The following is an 8,021-nucleotide window of genomic DNA, read 5'->3' on the forward strand; positions in this document are numbered from 1 at the left end:
GATATCTGCATTTTAAAAGAAGAGCATGGAGAGGTCAAAGTCTATACCAAGGCATTTTGAATAGTGGATTTTCAGGTTTTAATGAGGAGCAGTACTGTGAGATTACAGGGTGGGGAAGAGGATAAATTCAACACAGAGTCAAAGCATGAGGCCTGCCTAGCATGTCCTGCCATAGAAACCAGGGCATAAAAGGCATACCACAGCAAAGCATCATAGGTCTCCTCCAGCCCACTTGGTCCAGCTCCATGGGGATACTCTGTGAGACGGGCAGAGACTGGCATTTTTCCAGAAGGATTTTAAGTGGCAGAGTCCTTGGTGATGGTTCAGCTGTGGGAGATAAGGCCTGCAATGAAAACCAACCAGAATTAGTTACTCAATGGAGGTGGGGAGCAGGCCAACACACGGCTTAAAAAGCAAAGCTTCCAATTAGAAATATTAACTGATCCAGCCCCCAGATCTGACCAGGGTTAATGCATGTCATCAATAAATGCAAGCAAAGGCCCAACTACTAACAGCCTAAAAGACATCAGGCAGTGGAGCAAATGTAAAGCAGGCAACTGATTTAAGAAAAAAAGGGTAATATCTAAATCACACAACTAGTAAATGGTATGTCTGTAAGACTACAGATCTACCATGGTGCCTTTCTAGACAAAATGAATAGCTGCTGAGCCTCTACATTCTTCAAATTCCTTCTCAACACTCCTAAGTCACTGTGGACACAGTACAGATTTCTTCCACCTATATCGCTCATTCTTCAAAGAATTGTATGTGAGGAGGACTTAACAGTTTGTGTGACCCAGAGAAGGGTTCTGCACAGATGCTAACTCAATTTCTAAGGGCAGAAACCAGCCAGTTTATTCTTCTGAACAGTAAAAGTCACTTGCTTATACTGCAAATAGAGTTGCAGAAGGTATAAGAGACTGTACTGAATCTATGAATTTTAAGACAAGGTCTCAAAATTGCTTTTTTATCACTCCTCCTAACCCTAACTTATTCACCTTGTCTCATAAACATATAAACTGTTGGAGCTTAAAGCCCCCTTACAGGTTGTAAAATCTAACCCACTGATTGAACAGATAGAAAAAAAAACAGTTGAGGCTCAGCAATGGAAGGGACTGGACAATTAAATTATTTTGATTTGAGGTAGAAGGAGTTTTACCAAGCTTTGACTGGAATGATGTGCTTTCTTTTAAGAAATGAAAATTGACTTATAGAGCCAATAAAAGCCCCTTGGGGCTGAGCATAGTGGCTCACGCCTGTAATCCTAGGACTTTGGGAGGCCAAAGTGGGTGGATTACCTGAGGCCAGGAGTTCAAGACCAGCCTGTACAACATGGTGAAACCCTATCTCTACTAAAAATGCAAAATTAGCCGGGCATGGTGGTGCATGCCTGTAATCCCAGCTACTTGGGAGGCTGAGGCAGGAGAATCGCCTGAACTTGGGAGGTGGAGACTGCAGTGAGCTGAGACTACGCCATTGCACTCTATCCTGGGCAACAAGATTAAAACTCTATCTGAAAAAAAATTTTGTTTAAAGCCCCTTGAGAAATCTGGCATTATACCTTGTCTACACAGTTCCTGTATAGTGTTCCTAACATGTGGTAAGTAAAGAATGTGACACCGTGATGCTTTACCCATTTTAGGCTTTCTCTTGTCAAGTTGTTACTGAGCAGCTTGGCTTCAAACTGCATTTACAACATTTTTTTCATCCTTTTGCCTAGTGAGAAAAACTGCAGGTGTGTTTTCTCTTGTCTTGAAATACAGTCTTGGAAGGTGCTCTAACACTTCACCTTATGCTCCCATGCCTTATGCACATTTGTTTATCTGGATGCTTGTTAAGCTCACATCATGCTCACTTATCTGGTCATATATTTGCTTAGGAATCTTCAGGGGCCAAATCCTGATGCAACGAGGCACCTCCTGAATTCTCTCTCCAATAAAAGATTACTTCAAGACTGGAACCCACTCCCAGATACAGACTGACAACAAGATTGACTGTAATTAATCTGTAACCTGGTAGGGCCCACAATGACACCAGTCCCTACATCAGATGAAACAATAATTCAAGATGAACCATTGGAGCAAGTCACGTCACCTAGCACCTCCTAGCATCCCCTGACTCTTCTGCATTCCAAACTCTCTGTTTAAAAACCACAGCATTCCCTCCACAGATTGAAAAGTAAAAATTTTTCACTCACTTTTCCCCTTGCTGGCATAGATAATAAAGTCTCACTCTTTTTCTATCACATATTTTGACTTCTTTCAACAAGTGGTGAGCAGTCAAACCCTTTTGCCAGTTATTAAGTGACTTTGAGGGTCTGGAGAGCAGAGCCCACCACAGAGGGACAGTGTTGCTCACTCAAGAAGCCCCCTGCCCAGCCCTTCCTTGCACTCTAACAGGAATTGACTAGGAAGAAGGAACTAAACCCATCCAGAGTGTGTGGGATTAATGTAAGAGGGTAGGAAAAGAGAGGCCAGAATAGTTGACAATTTGGATGGCAAAATCTGACTATTGTTCCCTTCATAGTGCATAAGTTGTGCCACTAGATTTGAAATAGGCAGCAAGTAAGAGACTAGAGAAATTGGGCTCAATAATTCTCAAGAGACCCCAGAATGGAATGAAAGGCAGTGTAGACCTAGCAGCATGGGCCTGAGGGCCAGAACCTTGTGTCCAGATCCCACATATACAACTGATTCACTCTGTGTGCCCTTAGAAAGAGTGTAATCTCTTCATCTGTGAAATGGAAACAAGAGCCACTGCCCTAGCTGCTTCTGAGTATGGTTATGAGTATTGTTACAGTTTGGCTGTATCCCCTCCAAATATCATCTTGAATTGTAGTTCCCATTATCCCTACATGTCATAAGAGGCACCTAGTGAAAGATAATTAAAGTGAAAGGCAATTGAACAGCAACAGTTACCGTCATGCTGCTGTTCACATGATAGTGAGAAATTCTTATGAAATCTGGTTTTATAAGGGGCTTTTCGCCCTTTTGCACAGTACTTCTCCTTCCTGTCATCATAGGAAGAAGATGTTTGCTTCCTCTTCCATCATAATTGTATGTTTCTTGAGGCCTCTCCAGCAATGCAGAACTGTGAATCAATTAAACCTCTTTCCTTTATAAATTACCTAGTCTCGGGTGCATACTTTATGTCAGTGTGAGAACAGACTAATACAGTAATTGGTACCACAGAAAGTGGGGTGCTGCTGTAAAAATACCCAAAAATGTGTAAGTGACTTTGGAACTGGGTAACAAGGAGAGGTTGGAGCAGTTTGGAAACTTCAGAAGAAGACAGAAAGATATGGGAAAGTTTGGAATTTCTTAGAATCTTGTTGACTGATTTTGATTAAAATCCTATTAGTGATATGGACAATGAAGTCCAGGCTGAGATGGTCTCAGATGGAGATGAGAAACTTGTTGGGAACTGAAACAAAGGTGACTCTTGATATGTTTTAGCACAGAGACTAGTGGCATTTTGCCCCTGCCCTAGAGATCTGTGGAAATTTGAACTGCAGATAGATTATTTAAGGTATCTGGTCGAAGAAATGTCTAAGCAGTTAAAGCATTCAAGAAGTGACTTGGGTGCTTTCAAAAATATTGTTTTAGGTATTCACAAAGATATAGTTTGGAATAGGAACTTATGTTTAAAAGGAATGCAGAGCATAAAAGTTCGGAAAATTTGCAGCCTGACAATATGACAGAAAAGAAAAACCCTTTTTCTGAGGAGAAAATCAAGCCGGCTGCAGAAATTTGCATAAGTAGCAAGGAGCCAAATGTTAATTGAGGAAAATGTCTCCAGGACATATCAGAGGTCTTCATGGCAGCCTCTCCCATCACAGGCTCAGAGGTCTAGGAGGAAAAAATAGTTTCATGGGCCAGGTCCAGGACCTCCCTGCTGTGTGCAGTCTGGGAACTTGGCACCCTGCATTCTAGCTGTGGCTCAAAGGGGCCAAGGTATAGCTCAGGCTGTGGCAACTTCCCAAGTAGTGGCAGCTTCCCAAGTCTTGGCAGCTTCCATGTGGTGTTGAGCCTGCAGGTGTACAGAAGTCAAGAATTGAGGTTTGGGAACTTCTGACTAGATTTCAGAGGATATATGGAAATGGCTGGATATTCAGGAAGAAATTTGCTGTAAGGTTGGAGCCCTCCTGGAGAACCTCTGATAAGGCAGGGCAGAAGGAAAATGTGGGGTCAGAGCCCCTCCACCACACTCCCCACTGGGGCACTGCCTAGTGGAGCTTTGAAAAGAGAGCCACCATCTTCCAGACCCCAGAATGGTAGATCCATTGACAGCTGCACCATGTGCATGGAAAAGTTGTAGACACCTAACACCAGCCTGTGAAGGAAGCAGAGAGGGGGACTGTAGTATGCAAACCCACTGGTGTGGAGCTGCCCAAGGCCATGGAAACTCACTTCTTGCATCAGTGTGACCTATTTTGAGACATGGAGTAAAAGAAGGTCATTTTGGAGCTTTAGGATTTGACTGCCCCACTGGATTTTGGACTTGCATGGGTCCTGTGGCCCCTTCATTTTGACAAATTTCTCCCATCTGGAACAGGTGTATTTACACAATGCCTGTGCTCCCATTGTATCTAGGAAGTAACTAACTTGCTTTTGATTTTACAGGCTCATAGGTGGAAGGGACTTGCCTTATCTCAGATGAGACTTTGGACTTGGACTTTTAGTTTAATGCTGGAATGAGTTAAGGCTTTGGGAGACTGTTGAGAAGGCATGATTGTGTTTTGAAATGTGAGGACAATAGATTTGGGAGGGATCAAGGGTGAAATAATATGGTTTGGCTGTGTCCCCACCCAAATCTCATCTCATAGTTCCCATAATACCTATCTGTTGTTGGAAGGTAATTGAATCATGGTGGTGGTTTCCCCATGCTGCTGTTCTTATGATAGCAAGTGAGTTCTCAGGAGATCTGATGGTTTTATAAGAGGCCTTTTCCAGAAAGTGAAACCCTAGTGGTCCAGACGAAGATCATGTTTGGGACTAGCTGGTCAAAGATGAAGCCTCAGAACAGAAACATGGTGGCATGAATGAATCCAGACACATTCTTCTACAACTTTTATAATAGACCCATCCTTTCTCATCAGAATACTATCTGGCTGTGCTACGAAGTGAAAATGAAAACAAAGGACTCCTCAAGTCCCCTTTTGGTTGCAAAGATCTTTCAAAGCCATGTCTATTCGAAGCCTCAATGACACCTAGAGATGAGATTCCTCCATTGGTTCTGCAACTGGTAGCTGCATAGTGACCAGGAGTACGAGGTCACCTGGTACATATTCTGGAGCCCCTGTCCAGTGTGTGAAAAAAATGTGGCCAAGTTCTGGGCCGAGGACAGCAAGGTCACCCTGACCATCTTCGTGGCTTGTCGCTACTAATTCTGGGACCCACATTACTGGGAGGAGCTTCACAAACTGTGTCAGAAAAGAGACAGTCTGTATGCCACCATGAAGATTATGAATTATGGTGAATTTCAACAGTGTTGGGACAAGTTCGTGTACAACCAAAGATTGTACAAGCTTTCGCAAAACTGTCTAAACATTATACATTACTGCACATCACACTGGGAGAGGTTCTCAGACACCTGATGGATCCAGGCACATTCACTTACAACTTTACCAATGACCCATCGGTCCTTGGACAGCACAAGACCTACCTGTGTTACGAGGTGGAGTGCCAGGACAATGACACCTGGGTCTGGCTGGACCAGCACAGGGGCATCATACTCAATGAGGCTTCAAATAATCCCAGTTTCCCTGAAGACCGCCATGCAGAGCTATGCTTCCTGGACCTGATTTCCTTCTGGAAGCTGGACCTGGCCCAGTGCTACAGGGTCACTTGCTTCATCTCGTGGAGCCCCTGCTTCAGCTGTGCCCAGGAGGTGGCTAAATTCCTTCAAGAGATCCCACACGTGAGCCTGAGCATCTTCACTGCCCACATCTATGATTATCAACAGGGATATAAAAAGGGCCTGCGCAGGCTGGACAGAGCTGGGGCCCCAATTTTCATGATGAAATACAATGAGTTTAGGCACTGTTGGGACACCTTCGTGGATCACCAGGGACGCCCATTCCAGCCCTGGGATGGACTAGATGAGCACAGCCAAGCCCTGAGTAGGAGGCTGCAGGCCATTCTCCAGAATCAGGGAAACTGAAGGATGAGCCTCAGTCTCTAAAGAAGGCAGAGACCTGGGTTGAGCAGCCAAATAAAAGATCTTCTTCCAAGAAATGCAAGCAGGCTGTTCACCACCATCTCCAGCTGATCACAGACGCCAGCAACGCAGTGCTCTGACCAAGCAGATTCTTTTAAAAATTAGAGTGAATTACCTTCAATCAAAAATTTATGCGATACAGTAGTAAGATTGTGCTCAATACACTCAGAAAAGTTTCAAATCTACTAATCCAATGAGGATATGAATTGGTTTTATATGTAGAGGAATACAATGAAATACTAAATATTTTCTTATATTTTTCCCTCTGTGATTGTATCATGAATTGCAAGTGTTTACATAAATACTAGCAAATGTGAAAAAAGAAAAAAGAGGCCTTTCCCCTTTTGCTCAGCACTTCTTCCTGCCACCATGTGAAGAAGAACTTGTTTGCTTCCCTTTCACCACGATTTTACATTTCTTGAGGCTTCCACAGCCATGCAGAACTGTGAGGTAATTAAATGTTTCCTGAGGGGATCAAATGAGATAACAAATGTAAAAGCATATAGTAAGTGTTCAATATAGCCGCATCTTTTTCCTTCCTTAAAAAGGAAGCAGAGGAGACTTTCTATTTCCAGTTGTCAAATGAAGAAAATCAACAGTCAAACTGATTAAAATCAAAAGTCACAAATCTGGTAAAGTACCAGAGCCAGGACTTTGAAACTTAAGCTTTTCGACTCCAAGTTCAATATTTTTTCTCCCATATGTCATGCTTCAAGTTTCTCATCTGTCGTGTGGAAATAATGATAACAATAATGATAACTATAATTAGTTTTGCAAATAAATTTATATATGGGAAAGCATTCTGGATAGTATGAAGTCCTGTACAAATCTAATGAATTCTTATTATTTTCCACTTCCTCAACTTTTAGTCCACCAAATTCTCACTAAATAGTTAGCTAAGGATAGGATTGAGGTACAGTCCCTTCTTGCGACATCTGCTTTTTAACAACTAATGCAAATAGCTAACATGTATTGCACAATGACTCTTGGCCACACACTGTTATAGGCACTTATGTGTATTTACTCATTTCATATTCACAACCCTATAGGGTAGTTATGAATATTATCTTCATTTTAAAGATAGTCCTTGACTCACAGAGTAGTTGTGATGATGAAATACATTCACATATGTAAAATGCTCACAGCAATGCCTAGGCACACCATAAGTATTGTGTAAATGTTAGCTCTAATTACTAGTATTACGCTCCTCATTTTCCAGGTGCAGGGAGTGAGGCATGGAGAAATGTTAAGACCTCACTGACCCTTGGTAAGACCTCATCTCTGCCCTGTGACATCATCCCCTTAAAACTGTACCCTCTGTTTGGCTAAGATAGCAGCCCCATAATTGACCACAGACAAATCTGGACCAAATAAATCACAAGTTCAAGCGCTATTTAGTTCTGGAGGGTTGGGTGACTGGATCTCAAAAATGAAGCACCCCAGAGGAAGCCTGCCAAGGCCGTTTCCCTGTAAAACAGAAGGACCTGAGTCTGTTTGGCTTACTAGGGTTTTCACTTCCATTTGTATATAATAATCCAATGCAATCATGTGGACTTTGCTGCTTAATAATGCATTGTTTTCATATCGATTATCCCAATTTAGCCACAACAGACCTGGGAGGTGCGTGAGCTGAAGATGAGAATTTCCAGCTGGCTAAGAGGGCACTGAAACCCAGAAAGATAATAAGATTTGTGTCAGAGCCCATGTTGGAATGCTCAGATCCTACTTGCCTCCTAGTTTCCATGTGTCCAAGGAAATCCCTTCTCTTCAGGACTGTGTCCCCATCATCTGTAAAATGAAGT

At 42.7% G+C, this 8,021-nt stretch overlaps 1 pseudogene; it reads left to right on the forward strand.

Moving 5' to 3' along the window:
* The first annotated feature begins 376 nt into the window (after positions 1–376).
* LOC105722978 (DNA dC->dU-editing enzyme APOBEC-3G-like) lies at positions 377–6,162 on the forward strand (annotated as a pseudogene).
* Positions 6,163–8,021: the final 1,859 nt, after the last annotated feature.

The sequence above is a fragment of the Aotus nancymaae genome, unplaced genomic scaffold, assembly GCF_030222135.1.
Source record: "Aotus nancymaae isolate 86718 unplaced genomic scaffold, 86718_ANA_hifiasm-v0.15.2.pri h1tg000073l, whole genome shotgun sequence".
Classification (NCBI taxonomy): Eukaryota; Metazoa; Chordata; class Mammalia; order Primates; family Aotidae; genus Aotus; species Aotus nancymaae.